This window comes from Neomonachus schauinslandi, chromosome 1, assembly GCF_002201575.2.
Source record: "Neomonachus schauinslandi chromosome 1, ASM220157v2, whole genome shotgun sequence".
NCBI classification, from domain to species: Eukaryota; Metazoa; Chordata; class Mammalia; order Carnivora; family Phocidae; genus Neomonachus; species Neomonachus schauinslandi.
The window spans coordinates 201,713,293-201,720,655 of record NC_058403.1 but is presented as its reverse complement, the minus strand read 5'-3'; positions in this window follow the sequence as shown (position 1 = coordinate 201,720,655).

Here is a 7,363-nt window from a genome sequence, read left to right as displayed (position 1 = left end):
GGGACTCAGCAGTGTGGCTCTCAGGATGGGGGTTAATGGGCGGGGCAAGGCAGCCAGGCCCTGAGTTGGGCCCAGCGTGTACAACTCTAGCCTCATTCAGAAGTCCAGCCCATCAACCATTGACTGGAGGTTCAACAGTGTGGCTCTTCCCACTCAGACTGGAGGCCCAGGGGTAGATGCAGGAGTTGGGGGAGGTGAGACATGGCACCCAATCCACCTGGGAGAGAGACAGACAGACAGTGGGAGACAAATGAGACAGACAGGGAGAGAGGACAGAGAGATGGGGGAAAGAGAGATAAAGAGAGACAGGGAGAGACAGAGATACAAGGAGACACAGGGAGAGAGAGAGGGTTTCAAGGGTGATTGTGATTTTGGAGCTGGGCTTGTCCTGTGAGAAGCATCTCAGATCTTGGGTGAGGATTGTGACCCTGGGATTAGCAGTACCCTAATAAGGTCGAGGGGGAAGGAGTGTCATGGAAATGGGGTCAGTGCCTCCTGGATCACTGTGAGTCTCAGGACAGCCCATGGGGTCACTGTGCGTTCTTGACTCCAGGGCATGTTCAAAATTTTCCATAACACAAAGCATTTTAAAATGATCTCTGGGCTCCTGGGTCTGATCCCAGGCCTAATGTCCAGGATGGAGGGAAATCTCAGCTCTTCCTGGAGACCAGCCCAGAGGCGCCAGAGTGGGGGATGCCGAGAAAACTCTGAGAATGCCCCAGGCCTGAGACAGAAGTGCCAGGCAGCCTCAAGGAGGCGGCTCGGAATTCTGCTCCTGGCATCTCCCTGCCATTTCGGGAAGAGGTGGTGCACACCCCCATACCTGCTGGGAGCGAGGCTGGAATGACCCGGGCAGTGATGCCTCTTTCCTTACCCTGGGGTGTCACTTGCAATATACAGAGTGGCCACCCCCCTATGAGCTGCCTTCTTGGGAGAGGCTGGGCGGGGGAAGGTTGGACAGGGGGAATGAGGAGGAGTGAGAAGTAATGGCCTGAGTTTTAGGGGACCTGGGCTCTCATCGCATTCCCTGAGACTGGGGGCCTGGGGCTGGCCTTATCATTGATGTCCCTGAGGAAATGGGCTGGAATCCAAATGACCAGATCTGGAGAAACCCATCGTTTCACCAGGACAAGTCTCTGAACCATGGCCTCCACCAAGAGTGGGAACAGGAGGACAGATAGGCCAGGAGCTTAAAATGAACTTGATATGCACCCCCCAAATCGACAAGGGAAGATGCTCGCCATGTGAAAACAGGTCCAATCAAAACCAGACAAACAAAGCAACTCAGTGATATCAGGAATGTAGTGGGGGAAGCGATAACCGGGTGAAACAGAAGGTCAGTTGGAGGACTCCCTACATGGGAAAGAGAAATAAATGAAATAAATGGTGTTCTCAACCCTTCAGGGAAACAGAAATGGCTGTCTTAAGAGATCCCAAGGAGAGTGCCTGGGTGGCTCAGTTGGTTAAGCATCTGCCTTCGGCTCAGGTCATGATCCCAGGGTCCTGGGATCGAGCCCGAATCAGGCTCCCTGCTCAGTGGGCGGTCTGCTTCTCCCTCTGCCCCTCCCCCTGCTCATTCTCTCTCTCTCTCTCTCTTTCAAATAAATAAATAAAATTCTTAAAAAAAAGAGAGAGAGAGAGATCCCAAGGAAGCAAGAGGGATGGTGGATGTACCATATTCATGGATGGGGAGGCTAAGGCTCAAAGGATGCTGATTCTCCCCATCTGAAGGTTTGTTTTTTTTTCCCCCATCTGAAGTTTTAACGCCATCCCAATCAAAGTCACAGCAGGAGTTTTCCCTTGGGAACTTGATAAGATGATTCAAACATTTACCTGGAAGAGCTGACAATTGCAAATAGTCAGAACACTTACACAGAACAGGCGGTGTTACCTGTCCTACCAGATATGGGAACCCATGACAAAGCTTGCAATTAAGTCAGAGGGATATTGGCACAGGGAGAGACAGGTTGACCAATGGACTGGAATTAAATGCCCACAGACACTCTATGCAGGTCAGGAATTTGCTGCAAGATGGAGAAGATCTATCCCAGCAGTGGGGAAGGGAGACTATTCTATAAAAGAATCTCTGAAGTGAGAGTCCATGTTGAAAACAATTCACTTGGGTCCTTACATCACTTCATACCAAAAACTCAGTCTTTGGGCCCAGTCTCTGCTTTCATTTTACCTGGCCTTCTCTGGTCTCAGATCTTCCCCCACCTTTCTCTTATCTTATAAGGACACTTATCATTGGATTTATGGTCCACCCTAATCCAGGATGATCATATCTCGAGATCCTTACCTTAATGAAATCTGCAGAGACCCTATTTCCAAATAAGGTCACATTCACAGGGTTCTGGATGGATATGTCTTTTGGAGGACACCATGCAGCCCACTTCAGGGGACCCTTCATTTTAAGATCACACCCTAACACACTGAACATCCATCAGCCTGAGGTTCACAGGTCATGTCCCTGATGCTGCCAATTCTTGTTTGCCTCTGTGTCCGCAGCTTCTGGCAAGGACTTGGCCCACAGTAGATAGGAGGTGATTACAGAGCAGTGAAGCGAATAGATTCAGGCTCCCGACAGCCAGGGTTTAAGTCCTAGCCCTTCAGATCAGCAACCTGATCGCTCTGTGCCTCAGTTTCCCCTAAAGTAGCACTGATAATACCTGCCTGGAGAATGTTAGATTGTGGCCCCCAATGTCTACCCAGAACCTTGGAACATGACCTTAAAGAGTGTTAAAAAGAAAACCACAGGCCCAAAATGGTTTCACCTCGGCCGAGTCACCACAAAGGGGCTTAATACCTAACCTAATTGCAGTTTCAACCTCCCCCAGGATGTAAGTCTTAACCAGTCAGCCGGGAATTTTCTGATCAGCACCAGTGAGCTGTCTGACATGTGGGCCCTCTCCATCCCACCCCCCAAGGGAAGAAGAGATAATCCACCTAACCAGTCCCCCTGCTCTTCTCCCTAAGGGAAGGTGGCCCTGCCTGGAATAACCCTTTCTTTTTTTGCTGATAACTGTCTTACCCCATCCTCCTTCCGGTAAAAACCATCTGTTTTGTACAACTCCTCAGAGCTCCCCTCTACTTGCAAGGTGTGATGCTGCCCCATCATGCATGGCTTGATAAGTCCAATTAGATCTTCAAATTTACTTGGTCCCGTTTTTACAAGGGTCCCTGCAGATGTCATGAGTTATGGATCTGGAGACAAGATCATCCTGGACTCCAGGTTCCTTAAATGCAATGACAGTTATCCTTATAAAAGACAGAGAAGACAAAGAGAGAGACAAAGCCCATGTGGACATGGAGGCAGAGATCGGGGTGATGCAGCCACAAGCCAAGGAACCCCACGGGCTGCTGGAAGCCACCAGAAGCCGGGAGAGAGGCCTGGGATGGGCTTTCCGTCTGAGCCCCCAGAAGCAACGCACCTGGCGACCTCTTTTGATTCCAGACCGCCGCCCTCCCCAACCCCCACCACGGCCCCACCGCCCCCGCCCCCGCCCCACCGCCCCACCGCCCCACCGCCCCCAGACTGTGTGAGAATAAGTTGGTTTAAACCCAGGCAGGGTACATGGGCATTTGTTCCAGCAGCCCCAGGAATCTCACACATTGCCTTCTACAGGGCTGTGGGGGGTGATAAATGAACCAGCACCTGGGACACAGCCTGCCAAACAGTAAGCACTTAACACACGCTCCCTGGGAGAATAAAATGTGCTAATTCAGCAAAGCATGAAATAATTGTCGCCTGTTGATTGAATGAGTGATCCAAGCTCAGTGGGGAGGAGGGCTCGAGGCCCTCCCCGCACTCCCGGGCCCCTGGCTCCACCGCCCACATGGGCAGCAGACCCCTGACCTCCCCTCCCCGCTCCGCCCCGGGTTGCGCGGCGTCCCCGGAGCTGCCGGCTTGTTGAGCCATCTCGCCGGCAGACGGTGGCGCCGCAAGCCTCCCCGGGCTGTGGCTGCGGCGGACAGCCAGGCAGGCAGGCGGTTGGAGCCAGACGCTATCTGCAAACCGAAACTGGGACTGAGGCTTTGGCCACCCACTTGTGAAGCCAGTGGCTATTTCCTCCTTGTGAGAAAGTCCCCCAGTGAGGCTGCATCGGGGAGGGGCAAGGCGAGTGGAGGAGGGCTGACTGTGTTCCCGGGAACCTTAGGAAGTGACGGCACCTTTGTGCCTCAGTTTACCCTCCTGCAACTGGGCGGCACTGGGTGGGGCGAAGGGAGGGATTTGCAGGCTCCTGGTTGGAGATACTGGATTCAGAGATGCTGGGTAAGTGATTCACCTCCCTGAGCCTCAGTTTCCCCATCTATGAACTGGTGAGACCCACACAGCTGCTCTTTCCCTTGGGAAACATGAATCAAATCCTATCACCTGCCTTGAGACGTCCCAGGGTGCCAGTTGCTCTGAACGTGAAGAGCAACCCCCTCCCAGTGGCTGCCCCCCCCCCGGGGCCCCAGGAGTCCAGCCTTGCTGTCCTCCCCACATCACCTCCCTACACCTCCTCCTCACAAAGAAACAAGCTCATTCTCATCTCGGAGCTCGGGCCTCAGGCCTCAATGCCACCCACTTCTTCCAGGAGGTCTGATGGGGGAAAAGACCCTCTCTCTGCTGCATCTGGCCACATGTCCTATTTTATTCATTCTGTCCATCTCCCTCCCTGCCCCCAGGCCATACGTCCCACTAGGGCAGGGATATGTCTCAGTTGTCCTCAGCTATGGCCCCATACCCCCGGCCCAGGGCCTGGCACACAGTAAGCGCCTGGTAAATGACTCTTGTTACAAATGTGATTGTGAGCACAATGATTAAACGCATTGGTTTGACATGGCTGTGAACTAAACAGACTATTGATGGCAAGAGAAAAAGAAGGGCCATGTGGGCAGACATCAGAGCTGAGACCTGACTAGAAGGAGGTGCTGGAGTCATGCGGATGTCTTGGGGAAGACTCTCCCAGGCAGAGGCACAGCCTGTGCAAAGGCCCTGGGGCAGGAGTGTGCCGGATGTGGAAGAGTTTCCAGGAGGTCAATGTGGACAAAGTGGAGTAAGGGTTGTGTTAGAGTAGGCAGCTAGTTAGGCTTTAACAGGATGCCTGGAGGCCAGCAAAGTGTGAGTCATGGTCAGCTATCTGGAAAGTCAGAGGTCTGTCCTGGCAGCTCTCCAAAACAAAGCCACAAAAAGCCGGATTGAACTAGACGGACCCAAGACAAAGAAAAAGAAAAAAGCGCAAACCCTCCTCCCCAAAAACTCTCCTCCCCAAGAAATAAATATTCCACCCCTTAGTTAACAACTGTCAACAAAGGATAGAGACCAAACCCCAGGCCCAAGAGCTCTCCCTTGAGCTCGCCTGCTCTCACATCTCAGAGAGTGTAATTTCACTTTAATTGTATGTTCCTTCTCGCACCACTCCACCGTTATGTCTGGTCTCTCCTTGAATTCTTTTTTTTTTTTTTTTTTAAGATTTTATTTATTTGACAGAGAGAGACAAAGCGAGAGAAGGAACACGAGGAGGGGGAGTGGGAGAGGGAGAAGCAGGCTTCCCGCCGAGCAGGGAGCCCGATGCGGGGCTCGATCCCAGGACCCTGGGATCATGACCTGAGCCGAAGGCAGACGCTCCACGACTGAGCCACCCACGTGCCCCTCTCCTTGAATTCTTTCTTGCAAAGAGACCAAGAGCCCTGGCAACATCCTGGGATGGGGCTGGGAGGTGGGAAACAGCAAGACCAGCAGGGTCCTGTGGCTACAAGGCGGACTTCGGCTTTTACCCTAAGGAAGATGGGAGCCATAGAGGGTTCTGGAGAGAGGAAGGACGAGTCTGACTCGGCCACCACAAAGGGGAGATTCTATGGGGGCTGAGAGCAGAAGCAAGGAGACCGGGGAGGCAGTGCCTGTGCTGGTCCCAGGAATAGATACCGGGGCTGGACCAAGTAGGGAGAATGGGTCAGGTTCAGAAGCAGTTTTGCTGGAGAATGGAGAAGAGAGTCAAGGATGTCTGTTTGATCCCACATCACAGGGAGGTAAACTGAGGATCTGGGGGTAGAGGGATCTAGGTAAAAGAGAGACTGAAAGCGACAGCAAGAAGTGAAGAGGTGGCCAGGGTCTGGGAGGGAGATTCGGGGCCTCCTCTGACTCACCAGGCCAGTCAGCCTCCTCCTGATACAAACACCATAGCTCCATCTCTGATTTTCTCTATAATTTCAGTCTTGTCAGAGGGAAGACGCTCACCACTTATGGTTGACAATAGGCCTAACCCAGCTTCACACAGGTTCATTTACTCCCCTCAGCGACTCTGAGACCAGGGCACAATCTCTGTTTTACAGAAGGGGAAACTGAGGCCCAGAGAGACAGAGCAGTCATGCTGGTTGATGAGTGGCAGAGGGGGGAATTGAACCCAGGACATCAGGCTGCAGACCCTATTGTTGGGATTCCTGGGGGTTGGGGGGCGGGGCAGCAGCATCAAATGTCCCACCCTAGAATGTATTATTTAGTACCCCCATTCAGATGGGGGCTGGGGTGGGAGGCCCCCAGGTGTGCTAGGAGTTCAGGTTTCGATCTGTATGACCTTCCATGTCTGTGGTTGTAGGATTGTTCGCTCTTTCGTTCATTCATTCTTAGCCACCTTCAGGTTCCTGCCTTGTACGGGGAGAAGTCCAAGGTCCCAGGTTGGGAGGGTTCGGGCCTAAATTCTCCTAGTTCCATAGAGTCCAGGCCAGAAGGAGGTACCCAGAGCTGGGGGTACCCAGGGGTCTGGGGGTTTCCTGAAGAAGGGACCCTCAGCCTGAGACCCCCTTCCTGCGCCACCACCCCCACAGTTAGGATGAAAGGCAGGGAGTGGGGCCAATGAGGCGCTTCGTGGGTCAGAGGCTCCCCCTTAGACCCTGCCTCGAGCCCCACTCCTGGCTGGCACCGGGCAGCCTCCAATGCCGCTGGGACATGACTTGGGCCACCCGCCAGACCACAGCCACTGGGAAACCAGCTCGGGGAGGTGAGAGTGTCGCTGCCCAGCCTTCCCCAGGTGGAAGCGTTTGCAGTAACTATTTATGGGGCAGGCCCAGGGGACAGCAGACTGGAGCGCAGTCTGAAGCCACGGAGCCTGGTGGCTGGACCAGAATGACCATTGATGCCCCTGGGGCTGGAAGCTCTGGATGAGACTCTTCGTGATACAGGCCTCAGTTTCCCCATCTAAAAACGTGGTGGCGGGGAGGTGTGCGTGTGTGTGGCTGTGTTGTGAGACTGTGGATGTTGAGCTGCTGGGTTACTGAGGTTTGAGAGGGATTCTTACACAGTTTGGGTCTTCTGGACAGCAAGTGGGGGCCCCAGGCTTCCTGGAGCCACCCCTGAGGCCACAGTGGGGACAGATGCAGA